Consider the following 13,848-nt stretch of genomic DNA (forward strand, 5'->3'; position numbering starts at 1 on the left):
TGGGTGGCATCAGTGGTGGGTCCTCATAGTGATACCCAGGAGCGGGCATTATTGGACACAACAGACAGGATTCGCGGAGACATGGCAGTGGTGGTGCCAATATAATGTGTGATGTTTGTTGCTCTGAAATTCAATATAGGTAACACCCATGGCAAACCCTCAGACACCCTTGTGCATCCCCTTCATGCTCACGACACGTTTGCCTTACGCTGCCTACTGCACATATGTGATGCATGCCCTGTGGCTGCAGCACAGGTGGTGGCAGGTTGAGTGAGGCTGGCCGTGAGGGAGATGCACGAGAGGGTGAGTATGGGATAGAGCCATGAGATTGTATGAGGATTGGGTTGCGTGTTAGTGGCGGGTGAGTACTGGCGAGGTGAGTAGGTGCAGGTAAGATGAGGATGGGGTTTGAGTGGGTATGAGGGGTGATGTGACAGAGTAGTGTTGGCGGTGCCGAAGGAGATGTGGGGTGGGGGCAGTGTTGTGGCAGACGGAGTGTAGGGGAAAGACTACGTGTTCTCACTGTGGCTGACCTACTGCGGTCATTGGAGCGCCTCCTGCACCGTATGCAGGTAGGCGATATGTTGGTGGCGCAGGTGACCCCCTCTGCCACCTCGAGCCAGGCCTTCTTGGTGGCAGAGGCCGGCCGCTTCCTCCTGCCCGCCGGGTGGAAGATCTCTGTCCTCCCCCTCCTCCTCACCCCATCTGATGATACCTGGGGTGAGGCATCATTAAACTGGGAGCAGCCTTCCCCCTGGGTTGCTCCATGCTGTAATTTGTTCCATTGGTTGCAGCATCTGTCAGTGGAGGACTGCCCCTTTAACTAGAGAGCCTCCAGCTGACAGATCGTACTGCGCATGCGCAGACCAGCAGCGCGGACCCCGGAGGAGCAGGCAAGTGATTCCAATTAGTGGATTGCCTGCTACGATCGCGCGGGCAACCCACTAATTTCACCGAGCGTGTTGACCACGCTCCCGAAACCCAACCCGCCGGAAACCCGCAGGCCTGCTAAAATCGGGCCCTGAGTCTCTGTAAAAGAGTTAGGAGACGTAACTGAAAACCAAGTTGAAGGGATAGGTTTTGAAAAGGCTCTTAAAAGCAGGGAGAGAGATAGAGAGGCAGAAGCATTCCAGGGGAGGAGTTCCAGGGAGTAGAGACAACTGAAGGCTCGGCCACCAATTGTGAAGTGGAGGGAGTGGGGATGCATTTTTTTTTTATTCGTTCATGGGATGTGGGCGTCGCTGGCGAGGCCGGCATTTATTGCCCATCCCTAATTGCCCTTGAGAAGGTGGTGGTGAGCCGCCTTCTTGAACCGCTGCAGTCCATGTGGTGAAGGTTCTCCCACAGTCCTGTTAGGAAGGGAGTTCCAGGATTTTGACCCAGCGACGATGAAGGAACGGCGATATATTTCCAAGTCGGGATGGTGTGTGACTTGGAGGGTAACGTGCAGGTGGTGGTGTTCCCATGTGCCCGCTACTCTTGTCCTTCTAGGTGGTAGAGGTCGCGGGTTTGGGAGGTGCTGTCGAAGAAGCCCTGGCGAGTTGCTGCAGTGCATCCTGTGGATGGTACACACTGCAGCCACTGTGCGCCGGTGAAGGGAGTGAATGTTTAGGGTGGTGGATGGGGTGCCAATCCAGCGGGCTGCTTTGTCCTGGATGGTGTCGAGCTTCTTGAGTGTTGTTGGAGCTGCACTCATTCAGGTAAGTGGAGAATATTCCATTACACTCCTGACTTGTGCCTTGTAGATGGTGGAAAGACTCTGGGGGGTCAGGAGGTGAGTCACTCGCCACAGAATACCCAGCCTCTGACTTGCTCTTGTAGCCACAGAATTTATATGGCTGGTCCAGTTAAGTTTCTGGTCAAGAAACTCAGTAGGCACAGGAGGAGACAAAAGGCTGGAGAAGTTGCAAAGATAGGGTGGCAATAGAAGAATTTGTAGATAGGGACAAGGATTTTAAATTCAAGGTTTTCGGAATAGGAAGCCAGTGTAAACCTGCAAGAAGGGGACAGAATGCTGAGCAAGTGGAGCTTAGTGCAGGACATAATGTGGGTGGCAGAGTTTTGGATGATTCAAATTCGTCATCCAGACTAATGAATCAGTCCATACCCACATGCAACACAATCTGGACAACATGCAGGCTTGGCCTGATAAGTGGCAAGTAACATTCACACCACACAAGTGCTAAGCAATGACCATCTCCAGCAATAAAGAGCCTAACCACCTCCCCTTGATAGACAATGGCATTACCATCGCCGAATTTCCCACCATTAACACCCTGGAAGTCACCACTGACCAGAAACTCAACTGGACCTGCCACATAAATGCCATGGCTACTAGGGTACATCAGAGGCTGGGTATTCTGTGGTGAGTGGCTCACCTCCTGGCTTTCCAACACCTACAAGGCACAAGTCAGCAGTGTGATGGAATACTTTCCATTTGCCTGGATGGGTGCAGCTGCAACAACACTCAAGAAATAGCGACAGTGTCCAAGACAAAGCAGCCGACTTTGCTGGCACCCTATCCACCGGCTTAAACATCCACTCCCTCCACCACCGGTGTACCATGACTGCAGTGTGTACTATCTACAGGATGCACTGCAGCAACTCGCCAAAACTTCTTTGGCAGCACCTCCCAAACGCGCAACCTCCACCACCTAGAAGGACAAGGGCAGCAGGTGCATGGGAACACCGTCACGTCCAAGTTTCCCTCCAAGCCACACACCATTCCGACTTGAGCATGTATCGCCATTTCTTTGACGCTAGGAACTCACTACCTAACAGCATTGTGGGAGCACCTTCACCACATGTACTGCAGTGGTTCAAGAAAAATGCTTGCCACCACCTTCTCCAGGCCAACTAGGGATGGGCAATAAATGATGGCCTTTCCAACAACGCTCATATACCGAGAATTAATTTTTTAAAAAGACCATCTGAATTCACAGTACAACCTTTCACTAAACTAAAACTAATGCATTTTACTTTTTGGAAAAATGGCACTACAGCTATCAGAGGGTTAAATAAGGAATACAGGCCAGATGATTCATAATTGCTTACACAGATTCTCAAAAGACCAGTACCCATGGACAGAAAATGTTAACAAACTTCGAATCGGCATCTGTAGCTGTGAGTGCTTCACAGTATTGCTGAGGAATGGGATTGCTTAGCACATTTGGCTGTGTCATTAGATTCCCAGACAGGGAATGTGTACAGTGCAAACGTAGAATAATTACATTTATATGTAACGCAGGGAATGTCTGCACAATATACACCAGAAAGAAAGGGCCTAGTAGAGAATGTCTGCTGCTCACTATTAGCAACAGTTGGAAAACTCTTGGTTTACTCTCTCTCAGCTGCAAACTTTAAAATGCTCGTCTCAATCTTTCAGGTATAATATTTATGCTGAGAAAGAGAGAGAGAGAGAGAGAGAAGGGAAAGAAGGGAGAAAGTAAAAAAGAGAGAAAGAAGAAAAAGGACATAGAGAGGAGCAGGGGACAGAGATGGAAAAGAACAGCAGAAGAGGGAAAGGACAAAGGCAGAAAAATAGAAAGAGACAGATGGCACAGGACAGGGAGCTAGGAAGGAAGGGAAAGGTCAGAGTGTGAGAGGTAAAGAACATGGACAGAGATGGAGAAAGAACAGGGTGGGAAGGACTGAGAAAGAGTGGAGAAGCCAGGGCAAGAGAGTACAGGAAAGAACAGAGAGAGAGGTGGAAGGATAGAAAGAAAGAACAGGGAGGCAGGGGAAAAGGACAAAGAGAGAGAAAGAATAGACGGCAGAGAAGGAATAGATGAGGGATAGAAAGAGCGAAAGGATAGAAAGATAAGGAAAAATAGAGGAAGAGGGAAAGGACATTCCCAAATCTGAAAAGAGGAAAGATAAGTTAACATGTTGGGTAGGGACCCTCTCAGTACTGGAAAGGGAAGGTAGGTGAGCTAGAAACCTGAAACAAAAAATAAAATGCTGAATATGTCCTGATGAAAGGTCTCCACCTGAAACATTAACGTCTTCCTCTTTCACATGCTGACTAACCTGCTGTGCATTTCCAGCATTGCTTAAGTTTAAGACTAGTTCTGAAACTCCTTGATGCATGCAGATCTTGTTGGCTGGGCAGATATCAACTCAAACTGAGTGTGTTTCAATGCGGTGCAGCCCTCCCACATGGGGCAAGTCTGCTGGTGGTATCAGGAAGGACTCCTCTTTCTCTGCAAAGACACTTTTTGCTCAACTTTCTCTTTTTCTTTTCTTCTGAAGGCGCTGACATCCAGGGGTACACTTGGATGAAGGTTTGGCCACCTTCCAGTATCTTGTTAAAGTGCCCATTCTTCATGCATCAGCCCAGACAGCGAACGTTATCAGCCTATTCGACCAAAGAAGGCATCAGAGCCGAAGCTGATGTCTATGCAATTTCCAGCAGGATAGTGCTTGTGAGCAGGAAGCCTGGCTGATGTTTCCCCCTCTCTAGCCCCGGACGAGCTCAGGACAATTGAAGCACCCCACTTGCTATCCTGCCTGATCTGAGATCAGCTAACTTGTCACAGGCCAAGAATGAAATCTAGGACCGTCTGGTTGGTATGGCTTAGCGCCACACCCAATATACTAGGCCAGTGGGGTGACAAGTCATGCTTGAGGTTGTGAAATACCTGCTGTAAATTGTCTCCATCTCCATCCTGTCTCCATTCATCGACAACTTACACTTACAAAGTGTCTTTAAAGTTATGAAATGTCCCAAAGTGAATCACAGAGATGGAAAATGACAAGGGGAACAAAGAAATGGAGGAATTGAATTAGGAGCGGTGACCAAAAGCAAGATTCACAAAGTACATTTTTAAGGAAGGTTTTAAAGGAGGCAAGAGGTTGAGGTAGGATGGTCCAGTGTGAGGGGCCGAAAAATGACTGAAGGGTCTACAGACAAAAGTGAAGTGAAGAGAGAGGGGGACCTAGAGGGAGCTAGAATCGGAATAGCAGGAGATGCCATCAGGATGCAAATGTTGCTGTGCAAAGATAAAACCTGACGGTAGCCCAGCACTGGATAGAAGAAGTGACAGCCCGAATGTCATGATCCTGAAGTTTAAAGATTGTTTTAATTACTTCATCACAAGGGGGCTGGAGTACAAAGGAGAGGAAGTTATGATTTCGTTTTACGGAGCCTTGGTCTGACCCGATTTGGAGTACTGCAATCAGTTTTGGGCATCGCACCTCAGGAAGGATATATTGGCCTTGGAGGGGGTGCAGCACAGATTCATCAGAATGATACCAGAACTTAGATGGTTTAATTATGAGGATAGGTTGTATAAACTTGGTTTGTATTCCCTTGGGTATAGAAGATTGAGAGGTGGTTTGATAGAGGTGTTCAAAATGTTAAAGGATTAGATAGGGTAGATACAGACAAACTATTTACTCTGGCAGGGGAATCAAAAACAAGGGGACATAATCTTAAAATTAGAGCAAGGCCATCCAGGAGCGAAATCAGGAAGCATTTTTTCACACAAAAGGCTGTGGATGCTGGGGGACAATTGGAGCTTTCAAGATATATATATATATATATATATATACATACATACATATAGCTTTGTTAGATAAGGGTATCAGGGGATATGGAGCAAAGACAGGAAAATGGGGTTGAGGTTCAGATCAGCCATGACCTAATTGAATGGAAAAGCAGGCCCGAGGGGCTGAATGGCTTACTCCTGTTCCTAACGTTCCTATGTTTAGCTAAGATTAGAATCAGCTCATCTCTGTAATAAAGAGCTTTACTCAGTTCTTGTAACATTTTGGCTTCAATATCAATTCTGCAACAATTTAGTTTTGGTTGCGTAGAGGGAGCATTATATTTAACCCGTGCTGTACCTGCCCTGGGAGTGTTTGATGGGACAGTGTAGAGGGAGCTTTACTCTGTATCTAACCCGTGCTGTATCTGCCCTGGGAGTGTTTGATGGGACAGTGTGGAGGGAGCTTTACTCTGTATCTAACCCGTGCTGTACCTGCCCTGGGAGTGTTTGATGGGGCAGTGTAGAGGGAGCCTTACTCTTTATCTAACCCGTGCTGTACCTGCCCTGGGGTGCTTGGTGCTGAGGCTCGAGTGCCTGAAATGGGTAAGTGGCATCCCGCACCTGGATGAGCACAAACTTCACAACAACAAAAAAATCCTCTCAAACTTACCAAAGTTGAACGAGCAACGACCAACTATAATTGCAGCAAAAGGGAGAATGCTGCTGGTCCGGCGGTGGGGGGGTGACAGAGACACTGACTGATCCTGGTACAGCAGGACACATGCTGCCCCCACCACAATTGCTGTTACCAATTTACATTCCCCTCTCAGGAGGGAACATTCAGATAAGAATTCCACCCAAATGACCTATTTCCTGTTTACCAAAAAATGTTTAGATCTGCTGGCTTCAAAAAAAAAACTGATGGAGAAATCATACAACATATTTTAAAAGTAACAGATGTTCTTAGCTGTTCTGAATCTTAGTCCTTTTATCTCACTGCTGGCATTGGTTTATTAAAATTTATAATATTCCATAGAGGCTTGTGGGAATTTTGTTAGAATTCAGTCGACCAAAATGTTGCCATTCAGTTAAATTCTGATGCAAATTATATTGTGTTAGATGTTACTTAAGGAATTAACCTGTTTCATTGTACTGGTAATAGCAATTAAAAATGACAATTCATTCCATATTTACATACACATATTTCAGCCATTAATTCTGCAACATTCCAATAAACCATGCTCATTCTCATTTACTCCCATTTTGTAATCCCAATCAGTCTTCCCATTTATTCCCATTATTTGTAATCACAATGGACCAAATACCCCCTTCCCATTCATTTCCTTTGCATAGAATCACAATGGACGGGAAGAAATTTGAATTAAAAAATACAGTAAGCTTGGATGCAAAAGAAAAAATCAAAAGATTAAAAAAAACACATCCTATTTAAATTCTGAGATATAATTGGTGTGAATAGGTACTGACTGAAGAAGGCCCAGAATGATACCCGGACTTCAAGGGTTAAGTTACGAGGAGAGATTACACAAATTGAGGTTGTATTCTCTAGAGTTTCGAAGGTTAAGGGGTGATCTGATCGAAGTTTATAAGATATTAAGGGGAACGGATAGGGTGGATAGAGAGAAACTATTTCTGCTGGTTGGAGATTTTAGGAGTAGGGGGCACAGTCTAAAAATTAGAGCCAGACCTTTCAGGAGCGAGATTAGAAAACATTTCTACACACAAAGGGTGGTAGAAGTTTGGAACTCTCTTCCGCAAATGGCAATTGATACTAGCTCAATTGCTAAATTTAAATCTGAGATAGATAGCTTTTTGGCAACCAAAGGTATTAAGGGATATGGGCCAAAGGCAGGTATATGGAGTTAAATCACAGATCAGCCATGATCTTATCAAATGGCGGAGCAGGCACGAGGGGCTGAATGGCCTACTCCTGTTCCTATGTAATTGTTTTCCAACCACTCACCATTCATACATAGCACTCTTGTGACTCTCATGTGTTGTTTGTTTCGATCAATAGTTATAAAACAATTCTTTTGCACCCAGTGAGATGCTCATTTGAATTGGTTGTTTCATGTGTGCAATATTTGTTCAAATTTTTCAAAATACATTTTCAAGAATTTACATATTCAGAAACATCTTTTTTTCTGAAGCCACTGTACACTTTGATAGCGCTGACCACTATCCAGTGAGTCCTGCCGGAGAATTTGCGTGCGGGGATGTCAGGTGAGGACAGGTTTGGGCTGTGAGGTCTCCAAAATTGAATAGCCTGTTTCCACTCACTGTCGGAACTCACACAGAATGGGCACCTGGGCAGGGTATTGAAGGCTTGTGGAATCGTATCTCAGGGGGATTTGGCGCTGAGAGGTGACAAGAGGCGAAACTTAGCAATAAATATACAAATTATTAAATAAAGTAAAATGTAACTTCAACATCACGGAGAATTGTGCGTTACCATCAGCACTAACACACTGCAATGGAGATAATCACGTGATAACTATCCCACCCAGAACAATGCAACTAAATCTCTGTGATCGCACTGACTGAACTCTTTTAATGACATGTTTTCAAAGGGTTCAGCGATAGGAAAGAGTTGGGATCACAATCTTTATTTTTGTAAAGCCTACAGTCAGATCCCAGTCAGGCTGAGGACAGAAAATCAGAGAGTCGGAGTTTAACTGCAGTTCAAGGAACAGTCCCAGATCATAAGCTCCCTGGGATGCAAATAACAGCACAAAGTCAGACTCAGGATCACATGTTCATTGTATGTACAGTAACAGTATACAGTAGGTATCTGGGCACAATATCCTTGTGTGTACAGTACCAGTACACAGTCAGTATTCAGTCATAAGGTTGTGTGCACAGTACCAGTACACAGTCAGTATTCAGTCATAAGGTTGTGTGTACAGTACCAGTAAACAGTTGGTATTCAGACACAAGATCCTTGTGTGTACAGTACCAGTACACAGTCAGTATTCAGTCATAAGGTTGTGAGCACATACCAGTAAACAGTTAGTATTCAGTCATAAGGTTGTGTGCACAGTACCAGTACACAGTCAGTATTCAGTCATAAGGTTGTGTGTACAGTACCAGTAAACAGTTGGTATTCAGACACAAGATCCTTGTGTGTACAGTACCAGTACACAGTCAGTATTCAGTCACAAGGTTGTGTGCACAGTACCAGTACACAGTCAGTATTCAGTCATAAGATTGTGTGTACAGTACCAGTGCGCAGTTGGTATTCAGACACAAGATCCTTGTGTGTACAGTACCAGTACACAGTCAGTATTCAGTCATAAGGTTGTGTGCACAGTACCAGTACACAGTCAGTATTCAGTCATAAGATTGTGTGTACAGTACCAGTACACAGGGTTGTGTACAGTAGCAGTACATAGTTAGTATTCAGACACAAGATCCTTGTGTGTGCAGACAGTCAGTATCTGGACCCCGTGTATACAGTCCCAATATACAGTCAGTCACAGGATCAAAAGGTCCCTGTGAGTACAGTTCCAGTATGGTCAGTCACAAATTCATCAATACAAAATGCATAGTATAACTGGCCTATAATATAGAGGGTTATATTTTCCACCGTTTGCTCATGTTAGCAAAAAAAGTAGAGCTGAGTGTAAAGTTCCCTGCTTTAAATTCTTCTACTTTTTTTGCTAAAATTTGTGAATGAAGAAAAATAAGACTAAGAGGAGGCCTTTAAAATCATGAAGGAAAAACGGTTTCCACTTGTGGGCGAGTCCAGAACAAGGAAGCATAAATATAAGAAAGCCACCAACAGATCAAATAAAGAATTTAGGAGGAATTTCTTTACACAGAGAGTAGTGAGAATGTGGAACTCGCTGCCACATGGAGTGGTTGAAGTTGGTGCATTTAAGGGGAAGCTTGATGCATACATGAGGGAGAAGAGAATAGAGGGATACGGGAGTAGGGTGGGAAGAGGCAATTAGAGAAGGAGGAGGCTCATGTGCAGTATAAACACCAACAAAGACCAGTTGGACCGAATGGATTGTTTCAGTGCTGTAACTCTATATAATTCCAGGTAATTATACTCAAGTTTTAAAAAATTAATTCTCAGGATGTGGCAAGGCTGGTTTTTATTGCCCATCCCTGGTTGCCCAGGCCACTTCTAGAGGGCAGTTAAGAATCAACCACCTTGGTGTGGGACTTGAATCACATATAGACCAGACCAGGTAAAGCCAGGTTTCCTTTGCCAAGAGACATTAGTGAACCAGTCAGGCTTTTACGACAACCTGACAGCTTCATGATCACATTTTATTTCCAGATTTTTTTAAAAAACTGAATTCAAATTCTCAAACTGCCCATGATGGGATTTGACCTCAGAGTTCTCTGGTATATTAGACCAGGCTGCTGGATTACTAGGCCAGTAACATAACCACTACACTACCATACCCTATTTTGTGCCTGCTTTCCAGCAACAGGGTCACTGTTATTAGTTGTACCCCTTTAAATTTATTTGATTTTTTTTTAGTTGATGTCATTGGGGCAACCCAGTTCATCCTTACTGGTTGCATTATTAAAAAAAGGGGGACAGTGATCAGGAGCAGGAACCTTGGATGAATTTTTCATTCCCCAGCCGAGAGCTGCCAAGCCCAATTGTTGCTCCCTTTGCTGAGATCAGCCAACGCAGCGCAGACTCGGGACTGAATCTGAAACCTTCTGGTCCGTATAATTTTGATCTACACCAGCTGGTGCCTTCACCTGCTGGGCCATTGGAGCAGCCAAAAAGCCGGCTCTTTAAAAAGGGAAAAAAAAAGGTTTCAGTGAAATTTCTCCCGGCCCCAGAAATTAAACGAATTTGTCTGTCCCTTGATCTTGTGGTGCTTGAGATTTGCAATCACAGCTGATTGGCACTAACATGAGAAAATATCGCAGGTGTTAGAACTAACATTAAAAGACTTTTAACAGAAGTAAAAAGTAATAAATCTTTCCAACCTACGTAAACATTACGCAGCATCTTTGTTTCAAGCTCGTTCCCTGACGGTGCCCCACTCAGTGCAAGGCTGCAAGCCTCAAAGAAAATGTTTTCTTGGCGTCTGAGTTGTTTAGATACAGGATCCGTTCCATGACTGATACCGTCTGTAGGAGAGATAAGAGCCTCACAAAAAAACCACACATATTGAACTGTGGCATCTTTAACCCCGTCGGTACTGCAAACAGACTTCAACAACCTCATAAATTGTGAGGACAGGTTGCACAGACTACCTCGTATATAGAAGATTAAGGGGAGATCTGATCGAGGTGTTTAAAGGGTTAAGAGGAATCAATCAATCGGGTGAATACAAAGAAACTATTTCCTCCGGTGGGGGGGGGAATCAAGAATGGAGGGAACATAATTAGAGCTCGACCATTTAGGAGGGAAATCAGGAAGCGCTTTTTCCACACAAAAAGGGTAGTAGAAATCAGGAATTCTCTCCAGGAAATCAGGATGCTGGGAGACAAGTGGAGCTTTCAAGACTGAGATCGTTAGATTTTTGTCAGGCAAGGGTTTCAAGGCGATATGGAGCTAAGGCGGGTAAACGGAGATGAGGTTCGGATTAGCTGTGGTCTGACTGAATGTCGGAACAGGCTCGAGTGGCTCGATGGCCTCCTCCTGTTCCTACGTCCCTAAATAATTAACTCATTCTTTCCCAGGACCTTGGAACTGTGCAACTCCTTACCTAGCTCAGTTTTCCCCCTTCCTCCTACAATCTACAGCCTTTTAAAACCCAAAATCACCTAATCGCTCCTTTCTGATTTACCTTGTCTTCTCTACTACTTGTCTCAGCCTTTGTGCTTTTCTGTATTATGGATCTCAGCCCTTCACGTGGGCTTCTCAGTTAAAAAAAAAATACAGTGAGGTAGCAAACTCTTTGTGTTGCAATCACAGGAACGAGAGAAGGCCACTCAGCCTCTCGAGCCTGTTCTGCCATTCAATTAGATCATGGCTGATCTGTATCTTAACTCCATCTACCTGCCTTAGTTCCATAACCCTTAATACCCTTGCCGAACAAAAATCTATCAATCTCAGTTTTGAACATTTTCAACTGACCCCCAGCCTCAACAGGGGGAAAGGGTTCCAGATTTCCACTCCCACTTTGTGCAAAGAAGTGCTTCCTGACATCACCCCTGAACAGCCTAGCTCTAATTTCAATGCTGAGGTGGGTTAAGAGAAAGGTTGGGATGGGGCAGAGTGGCATGGTAGACTGTGCCCCGGTAGGAAAACACAGTGGAGGCAAACAAGTACGATTGTTTCCAAAGGGTCTCTGCAGTTAATTACAGAATCCGGTTTGATGCTTACTTTAACCCCAGTTGTGATTCCACTCGTCCATTAACAGCCTGCTGTCTAACCTGCATCAGACAAAAAGCTGTGTGATGGGGATGCTTTCAGCATCTGCTGCTATCACAGAATCATAGAGCACAGAAGGAGTCCACTTGGCCTCTACCTATCGTACCTGCGGCGGCTCTCTGAAGGAGCTAATAATTAGTCCCACAAAAAGCAGTAGATGCTAGCTCGATTAATAATTTTAAATCTGAGATCGATAGATTTTTGCTAGTCAAGGGTATTAAGGGATATGGAGCCAGGCAGGTGGATAGAGTTAGGATTCAGGTCAGGCATGATCTCGTTGAATGGCGGAACAGGCTCGAGGGACTGAATGGCCTACTGCTGTTCCTATGTTTCCACTCCCCTGCTCTTTTCCAATAGTCCTGCAAATTTTTCCTTTTTAAAGTATATATCCAATTGCCTCTGAAGAGTTTTTATCGAATCTGTTTCCAAAACCCTTTCAGGCAGCGCATTCCAGATCATAACAATTCGCTGCATAAAAAAAATTCTCCTCACTTCCACCCCCCCGGCTTTTTTGGCAATTGTCTTAAATCTGTGTCCAACGGCTTTACTGGTTGCCGACACTGCTGCACGCTCGCTGACGATGCAGGGCCCTGTGTTAAAGCCGATACCTCCACAGTCAGCGTGTCTGGGGTTTCTCATTCAGGGGCAGAGCCTGCTGTGCTCTGTGTGAATGGGAAGTGTCAGATGCCGTTTGTCAGAAGCACGGGGCCTGTGATCGCACACAGTAACTGTTCATCCTTCCGCTCCGTTTGCTTTTCCTGCCAGTCAACAGCCTTTATTATTGTTAGGATTAAGCTGACAATGGCCTCAGGGCAAGCATCAGACCTCTGGTCGACCTAGACTGTTTTCACATCCAGTAATGAGCACGCTTTTAACTCGTTTTCAAAAAAAAAATAAAAAATCTCCCGTCCTGCCGTTAACGGGGCTGACTCGGGGCAGCGTAGGGTTCCATGGCTGCCATCGGCCTGCCGGCATCTCACTAACATGGTCAATCACGGCAGGGCTTAGTGTCACCAGGCTATTGGACTTGGCATCCTGTGTCAGCATGGCTCAGTGGGTAGCAACTCTCGCCTCTGAGTCAGAAGGTTGTGGGTTCAAGTCCCCACTTGAGCACAAAATCTAGACTAACATTCCCAGTACCAGTACTGAGGGAGTACTGCACTGTCAGAAGTGCTGTCTTTCGGGTGAGATGTTAAACCAAGGCCCCGGTCTGCCCTCTCAGGTTGAACGTAAAAGATCCCACGGCGCTAATTCGAAGAAGAACAGGGAAGTTCTCCCCGACGTCCAGGCCAATATTTATCCCTCAACCAACATCATTAAAAAAAATAGATTATCTGGTCATTATCACATTGGTGTTAGTGGGAGCTTGCTGTGTGCAAATTGGCTGCTGTGTTTCCTACATTACAACACTTCATTGGCTGTAAAGCACTTTGGGAGGTCCTGAGGTTGTGAAAGGTGTTATAGAAATACATGTCACAGCTGAGCCAAATCCTGTCCTCACCCGATATCCACAAACACACACACCTTCCAGCAGGGGGTCACTGAAGAGCGATCAGGAGCACAAACCCTGGCTGATTCTAGTGTTCCACCACCCTCCTGAGCCCAGGGATGCTGAGGCCAATTGTCACACCTGATGGATGCTGGCGAGGCCGGCATTTATTGCCCATCCCTAATTGCCCTTGAGAAGGTGGTGGTGAACCGCTGCAGTCCGTGTGGTGAAGGTTCTCCCACAGTGCTGTTAGGAAGGGAGTTCCAGGATTTTGACCCAGCGACGATGAAGGAACGGCCGATATATTTCCAAGTCGGGATGGTGTGTGACTTGGAGGGGAACGTGCAGGTGGTGTTGTTCCCATGTGCCTGCTGCTCTTGTCCTTCTAGGTGGTAGAGGTCGCGGGTTTGGGAGGTGCTGTCGAAGAAGCCTTGGCGAGTTGCTGCAGTGCATTCTGTGGATGGTACACACTGCAGCCACTGTGCGCCGGCAGTGAAGGG

At 45.6% G+C, this 13,848-nt stretch overlaps 1 protein-coding gene across 2 annotated transcripts in view; it reads right to left on the minus strand.

Annotated features, from left to right (window-relative positions):
* The window catches only part of LOC137306415 (spectrin beta chain, non-erythrocytic 1-like), a 235,570-nt gene extending 225,069 nt beyond the window's left edge, over positions 1-10,501 (minus strand). Inside the window, exon 1 of one of the 2 annotated variants that reach the window (XM_067975592.1) lies at positions 10,471-10,501. The gene's annotated coding sequence lies outside the window, so the exon portion shown is untranslated. The remainder of the gene's footprint in view (positions 1-10,470) is intronic. The other variant, XM_067975595.1, reaches the window with a different exon arrangement.
* Between the last annotated feature and the right edge of the window lie 3,347 nt (positions 10,502-13,848).

Source organism: Heptranchias perlo, chromosome 43 (genome assembly GCF_035084215.1).
Source record: "Heptranchias perlo isolate sHepPer1 chromosome 43, sHepPer1.hap1, whole genome shotgun sequence".
Lineage (NCBI taxonomy): Eukaryota > Metazoa > Chordata > Chondrichthyes > Hexanchiformes > Hexanchidae > Heptranchias > Heptranchias perlo.